At 38.4% G+C, this 21747-nt stretch overlaps 1 long non-coding RNA gene across 1 annotated transcript in view; it reads right to left on the reverse strand.

Annotated features, from left to right (window-relative positions):
* Positions 1–1923: 1923 nt before the first annotated feature.
* The window catches only part of LOC113598701 (uncharacterized), a 37954-nt gene continuing 18130 nt past the window's right edge, over positions 1924–21747 (reverse strand). The window contains exon 3 of the long non-coding RNA XR_008298367.1: positions 1924–3055. This is a non-coding gene — a long non-coding RNA (uncharacterized LOC113598701). The remainder of the gene's footprint in view (positions 3056–21747) is intronic.

Genomic DNA, 21747 nt, shown 5'->3' on the forward strand with positions numbered 1-21747 from the left:
GAAGGCAAGACAGAAAGAGTAATAGAGATAGGAAAGGGAGAAACAAAAAGGGACAGTAAAGATAAATGCTTTAAAAACACAGAGTTGATTATAAATTATTATTCTCTCCATCAAGATACTTAAATATACAAACATCACATCTCTTGATATATAATGGGGGAAAAAATCCCAGGAATGATCACAACATTTAGTAATAATGAAAATCTCTTTTAAGGATTCACCATCTAAAATGCTTTAAAACTATTCCCAATAAAATATCATTTACATTTCAAATCCATTAAAAAACCTTTATTTTTCTTAAAAGAATATATTGAATTATTTTGAAATGCTCTCATCCATATGTATAATAACAATAAATAATTTATTTCTTAAAACATTAGTGTTTTCCCTGTGGATTAGCATTGCTAAATTAGACTTGGCTCTGGAATGCAATAGGAAATATTAGATTTCAGGAACTCAGAGGAAATTTTCTGCCCATGCATGGTGGATAAACACACATTATACTATTTACATATATTGTATTTCTTCTCTCTCCCACTTGAGAAAACAAAGCCTATAAATTGTATTTATACTGTTAGCAATGGAGTCTTTGTTTAGTGAACCTTATAGAGCATCAGGTGTTTTTCTCCTCGGGTCCTTAAACTGCAACTTAATTGTCCTGTGTCACATCTGTTCACATCAATCACATTACATTATTTTCTTTACAATGTGTTCTTCGAGGTGATATGATTGATGTGACTAAATGTGACGAATCAAAAAGGTCTGTTAGGCACTACAAAAAATTTCAAAATCTCAAGCCTGAAGGCCAAGGAATCTCAGTCTATGCATAATTTGGTATAGAGTTAAATTTGGAAGGGCAATACAGTTCATCGGATTAAGAGTTTTTGACAGTGATTCTTGACAAACTACTTTTTGATGATAAGGAAAAGTATGAATAATTTGCTAGGGCAGAGTCAAGGGTAAGGAGTCATTGCCTTGTTGTAAATCACATAAATCCAGGAATGAATCCATGTGGAAAAGGATTTGCAGTTCGAAGACTCTGTTTTGAATCCCAGCTCCTCACGTTCCAGTTACGTGACCTTGGAGAAATCATTTTAATTCTCTGAACCACAGTTTCTCATCTGTATCATCTATCATAGAGAGTATCATGAGAATAACAGGAAAGAATGTATCTAACAGAAGGCTATAAATTACCAAGTATTATCTCAAGACTGCACAGTTTTGTTGAAGGTCTGCACTGAGTAGGAATCAAATTACTTCAAAACACAGAAAGAGTAACAGTTAAAAGTGGTTAGGTCTTTGATGCCCAGGAGCAACTTCTCATTGTAAAATGAAGGGAAGTGGTAGAGAGGGAGGGGGATGCCTTATGTTCAGAATCCTCATATACCATAATAACTACTTTTCTGTTTTGGCCATCCATACATTGAAGCAGTTGTCAACAGTCTGAGCAATCATTCTTGTTGAAAATATTCTCTTGTCAACCGATATATTCTTCACTTATATTTTCACCAGAGTTGTATTGTCATTATTAAACTTAAGCTGGGAAGGTAGTGTCACTCTTCAAGTGGGACTGTGGTTTGGATTTTTCTCCTTCCTACATTCCATTCTTGCCAAAAAACATCTGATCAGGATCTGTCAGTGACTTTGGGGTCCTCTTTGACTTGTTTTCATAGGTGGCCTGCTATAAAAACATAAAAATTTTTAAACTTATCTGTAACTGAAATTTTTTAAAGGAAACTGTATCTGTGATTAACATCAAACACATGGTCCTGAGCAGGACCATGAGAAGAATAAAGAGCTGCATATTAACTAGAAGTTGGGGATAGGGAATGAAAGGTAGTGACAGTCAATGTAGGAATAAGAGCCCTTGCTGAGAAATCACGATACTTGTATTTGTCAAAGAGGGCCAGTTTGGGTTTTTTGTTGTTGTTTTTTTACTAAGGTCAAGTATAGTTAAAATTGCCCTTCTTTGGGGGCACCTAAGTGGCTCAGTTGGTTAAGCACCTGACTTTGGCTCTGGTCATGATCTTGTGGTGAGTTCAGTTTATGAGTTCGAGCTCTGTGTTGGGCTGTGCTGACAGCTCAGAGCCTGGAGGCTGCTTTGGATTCTGTGTGTGTGTGTGTGTGTGTGTGTGTGTGTGTCCCTCTCTCTCTCTCTCTCTCTCTCTCTCTGCTCTATCCTGCTCATGCTCTGTCTCTCCTTCTCTCAAAAATAAACAAAAAAATTGTCCTTCTTTTTTTCAGCTTTAGCTTTGGCAAGGACATTTAAACTGTGTGTGCTTCATTCACTCTTCTCGTGAATGACATCTTCATGTCTGCAGCTAAACTTCTGTATTGTGAGGTGGCAAATTGACTCAACTACAACTCAGATGTGCAAAGCAAAAGAGCTTTACGTCTCCTAGGTAGTGAGAAAAAAAAACTATATAAACTAATTTTAACCCACATCAACTTGAAGCAGTAGGGTCCTATAATTTAATTTTCCTCTTCAAGTAATAGCCCAGTTCATCTTGCATTATTCAGGTTTTTTCAGGATTCTGCTTCTTGTTTAGGTTCCTTCCAAATAGCAGCTTTCTGGAGGGAAAAGGTGTTGTTGGACTTAGGACATTCAAAGAATTGAGGGAAACAGGCTCTCTTTGGCTTCAGCCTGGTCCTTAGGAGTGCGCTGGCTGGTTTGTTTCACTTCTGGGCTGTGCCCACTGCTTAAATCCAGTGCTGACAATTATGGCAATTAGCTCATTTTCTCTTGATCCTTAACTTAGTGAGGACCTGGTGTTCTCTCCACATTGACTTTGTCCCAGCTTGGCACTCCTTAGTGCTGTCTAAACTTCTAAACTCCAGTCAGAGTGTTCTGTTCTTCAATCTCCAGCTCTGAGAGCCCTCATCCTTACACAGCAGCCACTCCTGACAAGCTCCCAGCTAGAATTCAGAGTTGCGGCCAAGTTTACTTGGCATGGTCTGCTTCTGGTTCTGAAAGGTGGGTCTCCTTTCAGAGTTCCAAAGATAGAGAAGAAACAGGTCTCCTGCATTTGAAATTTACCCAAGTTACTTGGCTTCTCTGGAAAAGAGATTAGAGAAGGTAGATAGATCAGGATGCACGTGCTTTGCTTCCCACATTTCCTCCCTCCCTCTTCTTTCTTTTCTACACCCCCCCACCCCCATACTGAAAGGGAAGGGCTTCCCTTTTACTTCTTCCATATCATATTCTCCTTCTACAACAAGACTGCAAGACATCCTAGCCATTATAGGTAGGAGAAAAAATTTTTCCTCTATGTGGGAGAAATCCTATGATCTGATCTATCAGATTGGAGGGTTTGGGTTATTAAATGTGCACCTAATATTTTTTCGATCAACATTCATTATTTGCATTATTTAGACCTTTAAATAAAGATGAGCTGAGTCATATAGTAAAATAAGAGCACCTTCCCTTTCCACAGAACTTGTTTTCTCTGCTAGCAATTATTTTGCTTTATTGTTTTTCTTAGAGTTCTAGGTACTTCTTTGTAATTCAGCCATTTATCAGTCTAAGTTTCATCAGGAAAAAAAGAAACCACATTCAGTACAATAAAGGGAGTGTAATGCATGGGATTGGAATGCAGGCAGAAGCTGAGAAGCTAAAAGAGGGCAGTGAAGTAACTAAAAAAATTAGCAACAGCAGTAAGTTACTAGCACCTCTAGGCTAGAGAGAAAAAAAAAGGTGGTATTGCTGTACCACAGGGTCTAAAGCCATGGCTTCCATGTCCAAGGAGATCTGGAACCAAAAAGGAAACACCAATATTGCTAAAGAAGCTGCCCAAAATAGAGAAGGAAGAAAATAAGTCATCTGATTTTTCTTTCTTTCCTTTCCTTTAAACTGTCACCAGTGGCTTCAGTCATAAGCTTGTTGCTATGGTCTGAATGTTCTTGTCCCTATACCATTCATATGTTAAAATCCTAGTTCTCTATGTGATGATATTAGCAGAGGGGGGTGCTTTGGAAAGTGGGTATGCCATGGGGCTGGAGACCTCATGAATTAAATTAATACCCTTATAAAAGAAGTCCAAGAGAGTTTCATTGTCTCTTCCGCCATGTGAAGATAGAGAAGTCTATGGCCCCCCCAAAGGGCCCTCATTGAACGATGCTATCACCCTGCTCTTGAAGTTCTAGCCCGCAGAACTCTGAGAAATAAATGTCTTCTGTTTATAAACCACCCAGTCTGTGTTGCTATTGCAGCCTGAATAGACTAAGACACATGGTAACATAGAGGTCTGAGAAAGAGAATCTTCAGGGGTCATCCCTCTTGAAATATGGAGTAAAGCAGGGGAATGGCAAAGAATTCCTCAGAGAGCAAGCAGGACCAGGAGGGGCACAAACCAGTTTTCTAAAATTCCTCTCAGGATTTTCCGATGCACTGGAGGCTCTAGCCCCTTTGGGAAGCAATCTGTCTTGGAGGTTTCTGAAGCCTCTGACCAGCTCTAATTGGATTGGATATTGACTAGGCTTGCATCCCAGGTGATCCTGGGATCACCCTTCACCTGAGGATTCCCTTTGTCTCTCTCCTGAGCTGGATTTTCTATTTTACATAACCTCATCTTTGTCTTTCTAGGTTCATCTGTTCAATTGTTGAAATATATTTTCTAGTAGGTTCCTGAGAAATGGTACCCAGGAAGTAAATTTTGAGATCTTTTATGCTAGAAAATACCTAAATATCTTTATTTTATTCTCATTCTTGATAGTTTGACTATGTATGGTATTCTAGGTAATAATTCCATACGTAACACAATACGTACGTTCTAAGTGAAAATTAGAATTGGAATTAGAATTTTAGAATTAGAATTTTGAAGGCATTATTCCCTTGCCTTTTATCCTCCACTGGCTATTGAGAAGGCTGAAGCCATTATTTTTCTTGTGTGTGTGTGTGTGTGGTGTATGCTATTTTGATTCTTGAAACAGGTAATACGTGCATGGTCCAAAATTCAGAAGCAACAAAATGCTAACCAAGAAAATGAAAGAAGTCTTCAGCTACCCCCATGTTCACCTTAGTCTATGCTTTCTAACTGATTAAGTTCTTCTTTCCAGATTATTTCTTAACTCAGGCAGAAAACCCAGCAGACAAAGCAATCCCTAATGAAACCAAAACTACTCCCTCAAGCAATAGGGACTGCCCTGAGACAGGAAGATCCCACATGATTGACCCCAAGACAATGATGGACTTGACCTTTACTGCCCAGTTGAATGAAACAGTAGACCTTTGTCCCACATTTTCCTCACACAAGTCTAGAAGTACTTTTGGCACTTTGGAGACAGACTTTGAGACGTTAGTCCTCTATCTTCCTGGTGTTGGCCCCACTGAAATAAATTCCTCTTTTGTTTCACTACCACTCATATTCTCTGCCTTTGGATTTTTGTCAGTGTCAAGTGGCCCAACCTAGTCTGTTTGGGACCCCTGGAGCTCCTGCACTCCTGTGACCTGGTTACAAAAAGTCTTTCTCAAATTCCTTTCTCCCAGTCAACTGATTTTCCACCCTCAGAGTTGCAAGCCTATTACCAGCTTCTTATGATTTCCAACTTTTGAAGATATTCTATGTACATCTATATTTGGGCATCAATTCATCAACAGTGATTCATCATCATTCATCTTAATTTGCACAGATTGTGTGTGTATGTGTTTTAGACATTGCACTCTGCAGGAATCAGACATCTTTTGCTCTAATATAATGATTCATGTTAACCTAGGTCATTTATTCACTGACATATCATTCAGTCTCTGTCATACATTATCAGTATTCTAGATCTTATCAGCAAAAGCAATGGTTCCATTATTTTCAAAATGTTATCTGTTCACTGTGGAGAGAAGAGTTGATGCACAGACCTTCACATATTCTTGGTTTCATTCTTTTGAACATACCGTATGCCTTCTCTTTCTGGTACATCTTTACTCCCTTTCAGTATTACCTAGGAATTCTCTTCACTTTTCTTATTTGTTCTGTCTCATGTATTCTTATTGGTTTAATTCCTCTCATGATTTGAAATATATACAGTAAAACCTTGTTTTGCTAGCATAATTCATTCCAGAAACATGCTTGTAATCCAAAGCACTTGTCTATCAAAGAGAATTTCCTCATAAGAAATAGTAGAAACTCAAGATAGTTTGTTCCACAACCCAAAAATAGTCATATAAAAATGATCACAATACTGTAATATAATACAAAATAATAAAGAAAATGCAAAATATAAAGAAAAATGAACAAATTAACTTGCACTTACCTTTGGAAACCTTCAGGGCTGGTGTGAGGGAGACAAGAGAGAGGAGGGTTATTGTGTAGAATGACTTTGACTATCATTAACGGAATCACTGCTATCTATTGGCTTAATGGAGTCTTTTTCTTTTTTTTTTTTTTAATAAATATTTTTATTTATTTTTGAAGGAGAGAGAAACAGAGCATGAGTGGGGGAAGACCAGAGAGAGAGGGAGACACAGAATTCGAAGCAGGCTCTAGGCTCTGAGCTGTCAGCACAGAGCCCTATGCAGGGCTCTAACTCATGAACTGTGAGATCATGACCTAAGCCAAAGTCGGGGGTAGCTTAACTTCCTGAGCCACCCAGGTGCCCCAGGTCTTTTTCTTTTCATGCAACTTTAACAAGGTACCTATCCAATGACCTAGAATGAAGCAAAACATTCCTAAGCTTACTCTTGTATGGAAAAGCAAAGGACTGTCCATAGGTGCTTTGAAGTGACAAAAACTACACTAGTCCCAGTTGTGGGCACCTTCCAGTGTTCTGAAAAATAACTGATTTCTGCCAAACACCTTTGCTTGAGATGGAGCATCTGAACAGGGGAGACAATCACCCACAATCCTGCAGAGAGGGAGAGAGAGAGAGAGAGAGAGAGAACCATTGGCTCAATTGTGATCATGTGATGTTCAGTGTCATGTACTACTCGTATTGCAAAACATTGCACATTTATCAAGTTAAAACTTATTGGAGGGGCACCTGGGTGGCTCAGTCGGTTAACCTACCCCCGACTTCGGCTCAGGTCATGATCTCACAGTTCATGGTTCAAGCCCCGCATTGGGCTCTGTGCTGACAGCTCAGAGCCTGGAGCCTACTTCAGATTCTGTGTGTCTCTCTCTCTCTGCCCCTCACCTGCTCATGCTCTGTCTCTCTCTGTCTCAAAAATAAATAAAAACAGGGCGCCTGGGTGGCTCAGTCGGTTGAGCGGCCAACTTCGGCTCAGGTCATGATCTCGCGGTCCGTGAGTTCGAGCCCCGCGTCGGGCTCTGTGCTGATTGCTCAGATCCTGGAGCCTGTTTCAGATTCTGTGTCTCCCTCTCTCTCTGACCCTCCCCCGTTCATGCTCTGTCTCTCTCTATCTCAAAAATAAATAAACATTAAAAAAAATAAATAAAAACATTTTAAAAAATTAAAAAAAAACTTATTGGAAATGTTTGCTCATCTTGCAGAACACTTGCAGAGCAAGTTACTTGCAATCCCAGGTTTTACTGTATTCATATTCCTATTTCTAGTACAGAGCTTCTAAAACCCTTGGAATTTCCTGGGAAGAGAGCCATCAAGGTGTCCTTTGTTATGTTAATGAGATAATGTTTGTAAAGCTCTAAGGTGGCCCTGGTCGCCACTGGAGCCAACCATGTGATAAGAGAGCTAGAACTTTTAGCAACCCCTCCCCTGAACCTCCACCCCCACAAGGGGAGAGGATCTGAAGGTTGAATCAATCATCAATGGCCAATGATTTTATCAATCATGCCTAGATAGTGAAGCCACTTAAAACTCCAAAGGACAGGATTCAGAGAGCTTCTGGGTTGGTGAAGACATGTCAATGCAGGGAGAGTGGCATGCCCAGAAAGATCATGGAAGGTCCTTGCCCTTTCCCCATACCTCCTCCTATGCATCTCCACCTGGCTGTTCCAGAATTATGTCCTTTAAAAAAAAACAAAAAACAAAAAACTGGTAATCTAGTAAGAAAAAATATTTCTCTGAGTTCTCTGAGCTGCTCTAGCAAATTAATCATACTCAGAGAGGGAGTCTTTGGAACCTCCATTCTATAGCCAGTTGGTCAGAAGCACAGGTGTAATTAGGACTTGTGATTGGCAATGAAGTGAGGGTGAAAGGGCCTGCAGGAGGGTGACCTCACCTGAAGTGGGGCTTGTGCTCACCCAGGGTGGGACTTGAATTCGTGAACTCACATGAACTGTGAGATCGTGACCTGAGCTGAAGTCAGATGCTTAACAGACTGAGCCACCCATGCATCCCAATCTTTATCAATTTATTCTTTGTTTTACCTTCTAAGGATGGCTTCAATATTATTTTTTCAGTTCTTCTGATGAGTTTTTTAAAATAAATTTTACTGTCATATTTCTAATTCCCTGTCTGAATAGTTGTTTATAATATAGTCCTGTTCTGTTTCTGCAATATTATCTCTTTTCTCGCAAAGGAGATTTATAATAGTATTTTGGGAAAGGAGGGTTTTTTTTTTTTTCCCTCTGTTTGCTATAATTTTTTTTTTTCCTGTTTGTTTTAAGTCTTTCCTATTAGAAGCCTTCCTATTAGAGGTTTTTCCCAGATCCTTGGTCAGCTAAATAAGAGCAGAGGATTGCAAAGCTGACTGGAAACTGAGCACATGTCTGGGGCTTATGAACTCTTAAGTCTCTAAATGTTGAGAGATTTGTTGTAGGGACTGGACCTAAATAATTGTGGGAGGAGCTATAGTAGTGGACTATAAGGGGGTCCTGGAAATGAAGGACTGGTGGATCAGGGAAGTCACTAGCATGTTCTTCTTCAGGCACTGAGAAACACAGAGAAGTTGGGATTTGTAGGGGAATCTAGGAAACCACGCACATCCAGCCATCAGAGCGAGACTACGACCAGGAACTCAAAAAAAGACCTGTGGGAAACTATTACCTCTGGACTGTTTCTGTAGGTTTGCTGCCAGGTGTCTGGTAGTAAGCCTAGGAATGCTATTTGTTACCAGGGCCTACAGTTGAGAAGTGCTAGACATGGAGTTAAGGAAAGGAGAGACAAGCTGGAATTTATAGAGGATGGTTTCAGGCAACATGCTTGAGCAATAGAAACTTGAACAAGGCAAAAGGGCCCACAGAGACCAATGAGCTGCAAACAGGCTCATCAGCAACCCACCTTAAAACAGCCTTAGGCCCTACTGGCCAATTACAACCAGGCACAGTTCCTAAGATTACCAAAAAATGGAAAATTCCATATGTCTCCATACTCCTTCATTCTGTCCTCTGTGGTCCCTCACCACTGCCTCCTCATAGACAATCTCTCCTTTGCTGTCCTGCCAGCTGTTCCCTTGTGGTATATTCAGTAAACTTCTATCTCTTTTCTTCTGCCTTGGATGAATTCTTACACAGCTCGTGCTGCTGGCTCCCACCAATTAGGATGCCCCACATTTGGTGGCCCCCTAGTGACCTGAGCACCTCACAGAACTGATCAGGAACTTTGTACTTTCTGGCATGATATTTAGCTGTGATTATTCAGAGAGTAATGACCACTGCTTAACTTTCATCCTCAAATTTCATCCAAGTTTTTCTCCTGGCCAGTTCTAACTCAGAACCACACAGGGAAGGGGAAATGTAGTTCCCAACTTAGCTAACCTGGCAATAGAACAACATAGCATAAGGACTGTGAGTTTAATTGTAGGATTTGTCTGAGAAGTTTGTTCTCTCTTTTGGGGCTGGTCCAGTTCCGAGAGAAGACTATTCATTTCTGGCAAAAAGGGTGACTTTCTAGGTGTCTGTGTCTGGTTGCTAAGGGCGTAGGAAGCTAAAGGAATGGCCTTAGCCTGGAGTGTGAAAGTATTTATGTAATATCTTTGTTTTGAGTATGCTTTTTCCTTCCTCAACACTGGTTTCCAAGTCTAGGGTCCTCTGTTTATTTCTTCAGAGAATATATCCCTAAGTTGTAGCTGGGATCATTTCTAGTGGTATCTGTGATTGCTGATCTGTGAGCTTTGAGGCAATTCTGTGACTTAAACCAGGTTCTTCTCTTGGCTCTTAGTTTCCCACACTGCTAGTTTAAGATTAATTTTTCTGAGGTCTGCCGAGTCATTTCCTATTTATCTATTTGCTTGCTCTAACTTATAAAGTAATATAGCTGTTAGCTTTGCATCTATTCTCCCTTTTGTGAGTTTATGCTTTTAAAAATTCTTTAATATTATCAGTTTAGTGTGGCTTAAAAAGGGAACAGAAATAGAATCATGTGTTCAGTGTGTCACTGACTAGGAGTTCACACAAATTTATTTTATCTATTCGGAATTAAAAGTGATTGGTTAAAAAAACTCATATTGTTCGTGGTGGGAGTATTCAGATAGAGAGAGAAAGTAGCTTGAGCACATATTCTGGATTTTGTTTCTCATTACCTACTCTACCTATGGAATAATAAAACAATCAGATCTGTGAGTTTACCAAGTCAAGAAGATGCATTGGAGGTCACTGTGTGTGTGTGTGTGTGTGTGTGTGTGTGTGTGTGTGTGTTTTAAATTATAGCAAAGCAGATTTTATTTTATCTTTTATTTTTTTAATGCTTATTTATTTTTTGAGAGAGAGACAGAGAGCAAGTGGGGAGGGGCAGAGAGAGGTGAGAGAAATTTCAAGCAGACTCCATGCTTTCACCACAGAGCTTGATGTGGTGCTCAAACTCATAAACTGTGAGATCATGATCTGAACTGAAACCAAGAGTCAGACGCTTAACCAGCTAAGCCACCCAGGCACCCCTGAGGCCACTGTTTGTATGAGAATCTCATTTATTTCTTTATTCAACATGTATGTTTTGAGCAACTATACTATTTTAGGCATTGTTTTAGGTGATGAGAATACAGCAATAACAAATAGGAAAAACTTTGCTCTTACCGAGTTTATATTCTAGTAGACAGAGACAGATAATAAGAAAAATAAGGTGACTGCTACAAAGAAAAATAAAATAGGTTAAGAGGACAGAGGAATGAGTTTTTGCTATTTTACATAGAGTGAACAGGGAAGGCCCCTCTGGGAAGTCACATTTGATCAGAAAGCTGAAGAAAGTAAGATAAGTGGGGAAAGAGACTTCCAGGCAGGTAGATCAGGGCTGTAGGACACCCGGATGTCAGATATTGGTCCAGAGTCTCTCAGATAAATTATTGGCAAGGTTGTGATTGTTGGTGGGTTTGAGGGGAGAGGTTTCTTTTCTTTTTTTTTTTTTTTTAATTTTTTTTTCTAACGTTTATTTATTTTTGAGACAGAGAGAGAGACAGAGCATGAATCGGGGAGGGTCAGAGAGAGAGGGAGACACAGAATGTGAAACAGGCTCCAGGCTCTGAGCTGTCAACACAGAGCCCGACGCGGGGCTCAAACTCATGGACTGCGAGATCAGGACATGAGCCAAAGTCGGATGCTTAACCTACTGAGCCACCCAGGCGCCCCAAGGGGACAGGTTTCTTAATGGCATCACTTGTCAGTTCCTTCTTCAGTCACACCTATGCTTCAGAGGTGCAGGACTGTCCAGAGAGTTTAGGTGAGGAATTCATTCTTCTTAGTGTTAGGCAAGAGCTGAGGAAGGCAGCTCTTCAATGGCAGAAGAGATGGCCCATATCTCTTCAAGGCTTGGTGTAAAGTCCAGTATTTCAAGCAAAGTTGTGAATTCTCTTGAGGAAGGCTATGTTTCCAATGGCCTATGGGCCTGGAAGGAAATAAGCTGAACCCAGTAATCTTGGAAACAACCACTGGGCTGATTTGTTCACCGTCCCTGTGTTTGAAAGAGACAAGACAGCAAAGGTGCCCTTTCTTCTGCCTCAGAAGAGAGCTAGCATTAAAACAAACAAAAAACCTGGCTTGTCAGAAAACATGAAGAAACCAACAAACTGCTGTACCTTTTATTAATTGCTAGGTGTTATTTTTTTGTTTTTTTTTTTCTGTTTGAAGAAGCCTAACAGATGGCTGAACAGCTGAGGAGGATCAAATAAAGGGGAAGCAAAGGGGAAGTGCTAATTGTTAAGTAGATTCAGTGATCACAAAGGTGAAGACCAAGATAAAACCTGATGGCTCTCATTGGACTAAAAGTCATGGAAGAGGCAGAATGAACCTTTAAAAAAGCAAATAAGGACAAAATGATAGGACACACACACAAAACTTTCTAGAGTTGTGAATCATATTTTAAAAAAAGTCTCACTAGACTAACTGAAAACAAAAGAATGGTTCCTGCTGATAAATAAATTAGTAGTGGGTGGAGTGCCTGGGTGGGGTGGCTCAGTCAGTTAAGCGTCCGACTTCAGCTTAGGTCATGATCTCATGGCTCCCGGGTTTGAGCCCTGAGTCGGGCTCTGTGCTGACCGCTCAGAGCCTGGAGGTGCTCGGGCATGCTCTCTCTCTCTCCAAATATAAATAAACATTAAAAAATTAGTAGTTTGAGAGATTAAGTAAAAAATAAATAAATAAATAAATAAAAACCCCAGAAAACAAAAACACATAGAGAGATGGAAATCATGAGGATAAGAGAAAAGGCTTAGAGGACAGTTTCAAAAGTCAGAACAAAATAAAATTGGAGTTCCAGAGAGAGAGAAAGGAATAAGTGGAGAAGTAATAAACAGAAAATTAAACAAAAATTTTGTTTTTACTGATGAAAGACTACACTAGGCTGTGTTAAAAAGAGCATGGCATGATGATATTCTGCATTACAAGAACAAAGGAAGATCTTTCTAGAAAGAAAAAAGAGATTGACAACTAATATCAGGCTTCTGATGTGTAATATTAGAAACTAGCACACAGCACAGTAATGACAACAGTCTATTGAAAGGAAAAAAGTGCCATTGAAGAAGTCATTCTCCATTGGACCTGTGGCAACAAATGAAGGGCATTTTGAGCTGGTAAGGATTCAGAAAGCATACAGTTATATACCCTGTCTAACAAAAATACTTTAGGAAGTATTCTAACAAATGATAAATCACAAGAGAGCTTTCAAAATAGGAAAAGACAAAAAAATAAGGGGGGGAGTGATGAATCTTATATAGAGTTACAAATCTTAAGAAATTAGTAATATTGCTTAGGAATTTGTAATAAAATCATGAAGTAAGAACTTTTGAAACATAAGAGACAAATGGTGAGAGAAACTCCAGTTATAGCCTGCAACCCAGGAGGCTAAATTAGAGAAAAATAAAATTGTGACTGGGGTAGGCTGGGTGGAAGAGTAAAATATGCTAAAGGTTTTATTCAGGGCAATGGCTAAACTGAGTGACTATAAATTAATTTAAAAGTTTTCATCTTGTTATGGAGGAAGTAGCCATGTAAGGTGAAAGAGATAACTGATATTTTATTTTAATGTAATAATAGAGAAACATAGTTTAATTATGCCTGTTAGGAATGGGAAGGTCAAAAACAGAACTGGTAAGTATAGTAGACCTTATTAGTGAAGAAAGAAGAAAAAAGAGAATGAAAAGATAACTGCTCATGTCAGTGAAAGGAAAAGAAATTAGGGGGAAAATAAATAGTAAACATGCCACAAAATAAGGCAAAGCAATAAAAAATGACCTGTGAAACTACCGACTTTCACGATTAAAAACCAGGGAATTGTCAGCTTGGGTGAAAAAAAAAAATCTAGCAAAACTTATTTCAAACAAAGAGGAGGGAAATTGTTTAAAACAAGGCCCCAGGCAAAATTATACCAGGCAAAGAAAAACCAAAAGAAAGCAAATGTGGCAAAATTAAAACAAGAAAACAAGATCAAGTGAAAATTCTAGGCAAATGCATTAAGCTATATAATGATAAAGCAAACAAAAACATATGCACTAAATAATATTATCAATGAAATATACAAAACAGAAACTAGAAATGACAAAAATATAATTTTTTGAATTGAATTATTTGACAGAACTGGGTGCACATAAACTAATATAAATAAGAAGCTTTAGATTTATAGGTAGAAACTTATGCTCAACAGACTACACATTCTCATATCTACAATTGTAGATATTGATCATATACTTCATCAAAACAGAAAATGATGTATTTTTTAGGGGTGCCTGGGTGGTTTATTTGGTTAGGTGTCTGACTTCAGCTCAGGTCACAATCTCGGGGTTCGTTAGTTTGAGCCCCGCGTCAGGCTCTGTTCTGACAGCTCAGAGCATGAAGCCTGCTTTGGATTCTGGGTCTCTTTCTCTACCCCCTCCTGCTCACGCTCTGTCTCTCTCTCTCAAAAATAAATAAACACTAAAAAAAAAAAAACCCAAAAACCCCCCCAAAACACGTTAAATCAGAGAAGGCTGCCAGTGCTTGCAAAAGGACCATAAATTAAACTAGACACACACAGTGAGATGTGTACTTTTTTTCCTAATAAACTTCATTTTTTTTTAGGAGAGTTTTAGATTTACAGGAAAATTGCAAAGTTAGTACAGACAATTGCCATATATTTTCACCCAGTTTTCCCTAATATCAACATCTTAAATTAGTATGGTACATTTATTATAATTAATGAACCAATATTGATACATTACCATTCACCAAAGTCTATACAAATATATAAAGTCTTCATTCAGATTTTCTTAGTTTTTACCAAATGTCCTTTAACTGTTTCAGGGTCTCATTCAGAATACCACATTGCATTTAGTTGTGAAGAGTATTGGTTAGGTATTTTGTAGGATGTCTCTCATTTTTTTTTTTTTCCCTGATATTTTCTTACTAGTTAGACTAGCATTGTGGGCTTTGAGAGGAAGACTACAGGGGTAAAGTGCTGTTTTCATTGCCTCATATCAAGGGTATGTACTGTCAACATGACTTAAACTATTGATGTTAACATTAATTGCCTGGCTGAGGTATTGTTTTTTAGGTTTCTTCACTGCAAAGTTAGTCTTTTTCTTCTTCCTTCCCATATTGTAATTTGTGGAAAGAAGTCACTGTCTATACATAACCCACGCTTAAGGAGTAGGAGTTATGCTGTATTTCCTCAAAAGTAGAGTATCTACATAAATTATTTATAATTCTTCCGTATGAGAGGTTTGTCTCTTCTCCATTTATTTATTCAATCATTAGTTTCTATTAGTATGGTCTCATAGGCATTTATTTTATACGGACTTTTAATCCAATGCTGCTGTATATTGTTGCTTGTATTGTACCAGTTTTGTTCATTGGGAGTTCGTTCAGTTTGCTTCCATGTCTCTTTGACGTATCCCCATCATTGTGAGTTGTTGCTTTATTTTGAACACTTCCTTACTTTCTAACACTACAAGATAATCTAGTTCATGTTGTGTATTTCCTGCACCAATCCCAGGAACAGCTCTTTATCCAAGGATCCCTCTTTTTTTCTTTTCTTTTTTTAACTGGAGAATGATCCCAGAAACCAGATCTACCTGCTAGATGTGCTCTCTGCTTTTGAAGCATCATTGCTTCTAGACCCCCTTAGCTGATAGAGCAAGGAAATACATATGTATATACTAACCTGTGTATATACATACATATATCTATAAATATTTCTATATGTAACCATCTGAATCCATATTTAATTAAACCTGAATTCATACTGATGTCTCCAGCTTTAATCCTTTACCACATGGATCCTTCTAACCGCCTCTACTTGTTTATCTGTAAACCTCACTCCAATGGTGAGATACCTGGCTCCCACTATCTGCCATCTTAGTTTTTCAATTCTAACACACAAGGATAGCAGTATTAGAATTGCTAACCTACACTGCCGTGGAGAAAAAAAAAATTATCAACTAAGTATTGTCCTTATGTACAGATTCTTTTGCCTTTAGTCTGATAGACTCCAGATAGTTCTAGAGTTATTAGGTCAGCACATTTTTGCCTGATCCTCTACACTTGCTTTTCAGTTTGTTAATTTTTGTTTATTTGTTTGTTTATCATATCTCAGATCTATACTATTTTTAAGTTATTTATTTATTTTGAGAGAGAGAGAGAGAGAGAATGGAAGGGGCAGAGAGAGAGGGAGAAAGAGAATCCCAAGCAGGCTCCATGCTCAGCACAGAGCCCAACAGGGCTCAAACTCATGAACCATGAGATCATGACCTGAGCTGACATCAAGAGTCATATGCTTAACCGACTGAGCCACCCAGGCACCCCAGATCTATATTTGCATGGGGTCAGTGTTTGGAGAATTTTAGTCACCTGGTTTCTGTACAGTTCTAGGGCTTGTCAAAAATAGAGACACACCCATTTGGGGTTGGTCTGCTTGTTCAAACAGTTATATCACAAAGAGAAAAATAATAATAAAGTCCTCAAAATACAGGCATCAGCCAAAAACTTTCATTGTTCCTTTATTCTATCTCAAACACAGTGATAAGCATATCGAGATATTGTTTGCACTGTTCCTGCCCTCTGCTTAAAGGTGGGATTCTTTTTTGTTGTTGTTGTTTATTTATTTTGAGAGAGACAGAGAGCATGCACATACATGGGGGAGGGGCAGAGAGAGGGAGAGAGATGATTCCAAGCAGGCTCCCTGCTGTCAGTATAGAGCCCAACGTGGGGCTCAAAATCATGAACTGTGAGGTCATGAATTGAGCCGAAATTAAGAGTCAGACACTCAACTAACTGAGCCACCCAGGTGCCCCAGAGGTGGGATTCTTTAATTTTTCATGGTTTGGAGTTTTCAGAGATGGGAGTGAATAACAAATGGCTTGCTCAACACCTAGAGCAGAGCCTCTACCAGCAGGACTGGTTTAATGTCAGAAGGGGTAAAGGTGTTCTAATCCCTTTTATTACCTTCTCCAGGGAAGAAAACATATGCCTATGGTGAGACCTACTCATAATCCTCAGGCCTCATATGGGGCACTGAAGCCAAGCTCCTCCTTATCCTTCAGAGAAACAGAAAAAACTGGACTGATGCCTCAATAAAGGTGCTTTGAGCTTAGGATTTACACATTGCCAGAAACTCTCTTCCCCAGCAGAGTTAGTGCCTTATTTACCAGGGAGGGGCCATGGAACTTGAGAGTTCTTTGAGTAAGAACAACAGACAAAAATCATAGTCCATTAATCTCACCTACTTCTCATGTGGAAGGAAAAAAATCATTACATGGTGGTGGCAGATATTTTGAGTTCCCCAAATGAGATTTTTTTGAAGGTGTCCCATAAGGCATTCATCTCTCCACTCTAAAAAGATCACTTACCAAAAAATCCCACAAAATGTTGTCAGAATCACAAACAGCTTTGTGGATGAACTCATCCAAATGTTGAAAGTTCCTGGGTTTTAAATTCAACATTTGAGGAGTCCTCTGGAAGTGCTCAGTAGGATAGTTGGGAAATCAGCCTAGTCTATCTAGGTGATTCTGGGAAGATTCTTTTAAAATGGTTACTAATGCTCTCACTAGTCTCAAAATAGTCCTGTAAATACCATATTTTGAAGTGAGTTAGATTGTTCCATGAGAAAGTCATTTTCTAGGCAATTCCCTATAGAAGTAGTAATTTTATTTCAACACCTACAGAGATAATCCTGGTAATGCCTCAGTACAAGACATCCCCAGGAGAATTATCATTTCAGATAATGAAGGAAAGATTACTCCATGTGTGACCTGTCAGGGTTGTTACCATGGTGATCATTGGATATATTTGTCCATATACTGACCCTATTAGTGCCCTCCTGGGACCATTTCCACATTTCCGTGACACGCATTTCTCTTTAAGATGACAGTGAATTTTAACTGATTATCTGCACCTCTAAGGTTTACATCTATCAACCCTATTATGTCCCTAGAGCAACAATGAAGAAGTATAATATAACTTTTCTCAGGAAGCAACCCAGATTCAACAATAGGATTTGTGTTTATCAGTTTTGCCAAATATATATGGTGTGTGTTAAATAAATTACAATATATAATACATAGTTTATCTATCACCTTTCTTTGCAGACAGCTTCTATCCTTCTGTACCCATACATGAGCAGACTCTAGTGTTCCTAGAAGACCTCGGTCATATTTTCCCTTATAAATATGAAACAACCTGACACACTACTTTTTCTCTCACTTAAGAAAAACATGCAAAAAAAAAAGTGACTTTGCTTTTCTTTTTCTTAAGTAAGTCACACCAAGATTTATGTGTGCATTAGTCAGTGGTGGTAACAATGGCAGTTCTATCCAGAAAGCCAGGTAGATGCGTGGATTAGGGTAGAACATAAGCAAAATACAGTACAAAGCACATAATTTATATTATTGAGAATAAGATTGTTTTGAAATTCATAGTGTGAAACTGATTTCCTTATGTATCCCTTGTTATTGATTATGAAAAGCCTTTATATTCCATTTTTTCCAATCTGAGTGATTACCAGTAATATGTTTTACAGTTTATAGATGAAATATAAACCTTGATTAAAGAGATAGTATAATACAGAGGTTAAGAAGGCAGGCTCTGGGAGTGCTTGGGTGGTTCAGTCGGTTGAGCGTCCGACTTCTGTTCAGGTCATGATCTCACAGTTCATGAGTTCAAGCCCCGCATTGGGCTCTGTGCTGACAGCTCAGGGCCTGGGGCCTGCTTCGGTTCTGTGTCTCCCTCTCTCTCTGCTCCTCCCCTGCTCACACTCTGTCTCTCTCTCAAAAATAAATAAAGATTTTTAAAAATTAAAAAAAAAGAAGGCAGGCTCTGGAACTAGAATGTGTTGTTGTTGTTTTAATTTTAGAGAAAGAGAAGCACAAGCAGGGGAGAGGGGCAGAGGGGGAGAGAGAGAGAGACAGAGAGAGAGAGAGAGAGAGAGAGAGAGAGAGAGGGAGAGAAAGAGAGAGAGAATCTTAATCAGGCTCCACGCTCAGTGCTCAGTGCAAAGCTTGATGCAGGGCTCAATCCCATGATCCAGGGATCATGACTTGAGTTGACATCAAGAGTCGGACACTCAACCAACAGACCACTCAAATACCCAAAGATTGGTTTTGAATCCAGCCTTACTAACTACCAAATGGTGTTGTGTGACTCTGAGCACGTTATTTATCTTTTCCTCTTTGGAAAAATAGGAATAGGAATAGGAATAGGAATAGGAATAGGAATAGGAATAGGAATAGGAATAGGAATAGGAATAGGAATGGGAATAGGAATAGGAAATAGGAATAGGAAAACCTACTTCTACATCATAGAATTGTAGTGAACATTTCAAATTAATTAATGATGTCAGCTGCTTGGAACAAAGCCTGGAACAGAGTAATCATTTAATAAATGTTAGTAATGCATTATTACAGATATATCATGCCATAATCAGTTTTAACTTGTGTGGTTTTAAATATTACTCATGAACTATTTGGTACTTATAACTAAATAGGAGCTACAGAATATATAGGTTTCCTAATCATCTGGTTTAATATGTTACAGCTCATAGCAAAACTTGGAAGAAATTGAAAAATAAGACTAATTTTCTTTGAAATTACAGATTGAGTATCTACCACTAGTGGAGCAGTAATGCATAATCTAAATTATAATCCATGTAAAGCTGGATCTGATAGCTCTCACTCTGAAATCATCCTGAACATGGTATATATAGAAAACAAACATAGAAATAAAAATCATATTACAACATCCCTAAATATTTGGAAAGCAATTTAATTTACCAATGTCTTCTCCAAAGACATAAAAAAAACCTTTCAGTAATAATACACAACAGAATTTCTTTAAATCCTTTTTTTCCACTTATCTTTCTAGAGTCCTGTACCACATGTTAGAGCAGATTGCCCTAAATTGTAATCTTCAGAACTCCTCCAAATATCCCCTTAGAGTGATCCTTAACTTTCTTGCCCTCCTTTTCTTTATTTCTCCCTTTTCCATATTTTTCTTCTGTAATCAACTCTGTCATTTCCAACTAAAGCAATTTAACTAGCCCAAACTCCTTTCAATTCTTCCCTCACCTGGTACCCTGATCTGCACAAAAAACCCCAAGAATTTAAGAGGCAAAAGAGAATTATTCATAGTGGGCAAGGAAAGAAAGAGGATATGAAAGTATTTTAATATTTTTTCTGCAAAAAATGGAGTTGTAGAACAGGAAAAAATTAGAAGTTATGATAATTAATATGGACATATATTTATGCAAATTTTTAGAATTTATTTTCTTTTTTTTTTTTAATTTTTTTTCCCAACGTTTATTTATTTTTGGGACAGAGAGAGACAGAGCATGAACGGGGGAGGGGCAGAGAGAGAGGGAGACACAGAATCAGAAACAGGCTCCAGGGTCTGAGCGGTCAGCACAGAGCCCGACGCGGGGCTCGAACTCACGGACCGCGAGATCGTGACCTGGCTGAAGTCGGACGCTTAACCGACTGCGCCACCCAGGCGCCCCTAGAATTTATTTTCAACCATTGCTTGTGTTTACATTCACCTGGCAAGATAACCATGAAAAAGTAGCTATCAGCGCAAATCATTCTTCTTTAGACATATGGGAAGCTTTGTAAGACTGAATTCTATTTTTAGAAAAAATAAAGATCAATTAATTTTAATTAAAAAGTAATAATTCATTACACCTTAAAGTAGTTACATATTAGTGGTGGTATAATTAAGCATGTGTTTTGGATAGTTACTTTTTTTCCAAAAGTTAAAAATAATCATAAAATTCTGTTGCATCAGAATATTTAGCAGAGTTATCCTTTTTGAATCTTTGAATCACTTTTTGAATCTCTGGTCATTTTATTTATTTATTTTTATCATTATTTATTAAAAAAAGTTTACTTATTTTGACAGAGAGTGCACAAGCAGGGGAGAGGAGCAGAGGGAGAGAGAGAGAATCTTAAGCAGGCTCCACATAGTGCAGAGCCTGAGGCTGGGCTCAATCCCATGACCCTGGGATCATGACCTGAGCCAAAATTAAGAGTCATATGGTCAACTAGCTGAGTGACCCGGGCACCCCAACCTCTGATCATTTTATATCTTATTTTGTTGAAACAAAAATGAGAGAATGGGGAACTTAAAGCATTGTCAAATGATTCTTTAAATTCAGTAAGGAAGAATTTCTGCTAATTTGAAACATTCTATCGAACAAGAAAGAAAAAAGGACGGTCAGAACAGCAACACTGAATAGTACTCAGTTCAATAAATCTTATTTATTTTCCAGTGTCTCTGATATAGCTTACTGCTGATATGTTCTTTCATCACGAGAAAGTAGAATCAGGAGTGGATAATTCGATAGAAGATGAAGTTATTACCAAGTGATAAAATGTTTGATTGCTTTATACTACTTACTGCCTAAATACGCCCCCAAATCAGCTTTTAGGTTAGGAATAATTTTTCAAATATGTTACAGATGGTATAATAATTTGAAAAATGGTTTGAGGTTCAAATGAAGATAAACCAATAGTTGAAAATATGTTTCATGTAACAAGTCTAGGTATTTCATCCTAGGGATGAACTGATACTTAGTTTGGTTCATATTTACAAACAGCTTATTGAAGAATCAAGTACAGTCTCTCAGAGCATTGATTGGTTTGGATATTTAGGAGAAAGTTCTGATCTATGTTGTTATTCACAGGGAGGCATTTTCCTGAAATACATTGATCTTCTGAAATAAAACAGTACACAGTCGCCAACAGACATATGAAAAGATGATTATCATCACTTATCAGGGAAATACAAATCAAAACTACAATGAGATATCACCTTAAACCTGTCAGAATGGCTAAAATCAACTGTACAAGAAACCATAGGTGTTGGCAAGGATGTGGAGAAAAAGTAAACCTCATGCACTGTTGGTGAGTATGCAAACTGGTACAGCCACTGTGGAAAACAGTATGGAGGTTCCTCAAAAAGTTAAAAAAAGAATTACTTTATGATCTACCAGTCATACTACTAGGTATTTACT

This window comes from Acinonyx jubatus, chromosome B2, assembly GCF_027475565.1.
Source record: "Acinonyx jubatus isolate Ajub_Pintada_27869175 chromosome B2, VMU_Ajub_asm_v1.0, whole genome shotgun sequence".
Lineage (NCBI taxonomy): Eukaryota > Metazoa > Chordata > Mammalia > Carnivora > Felidae > Acinonyx > Acinonyx jubatus.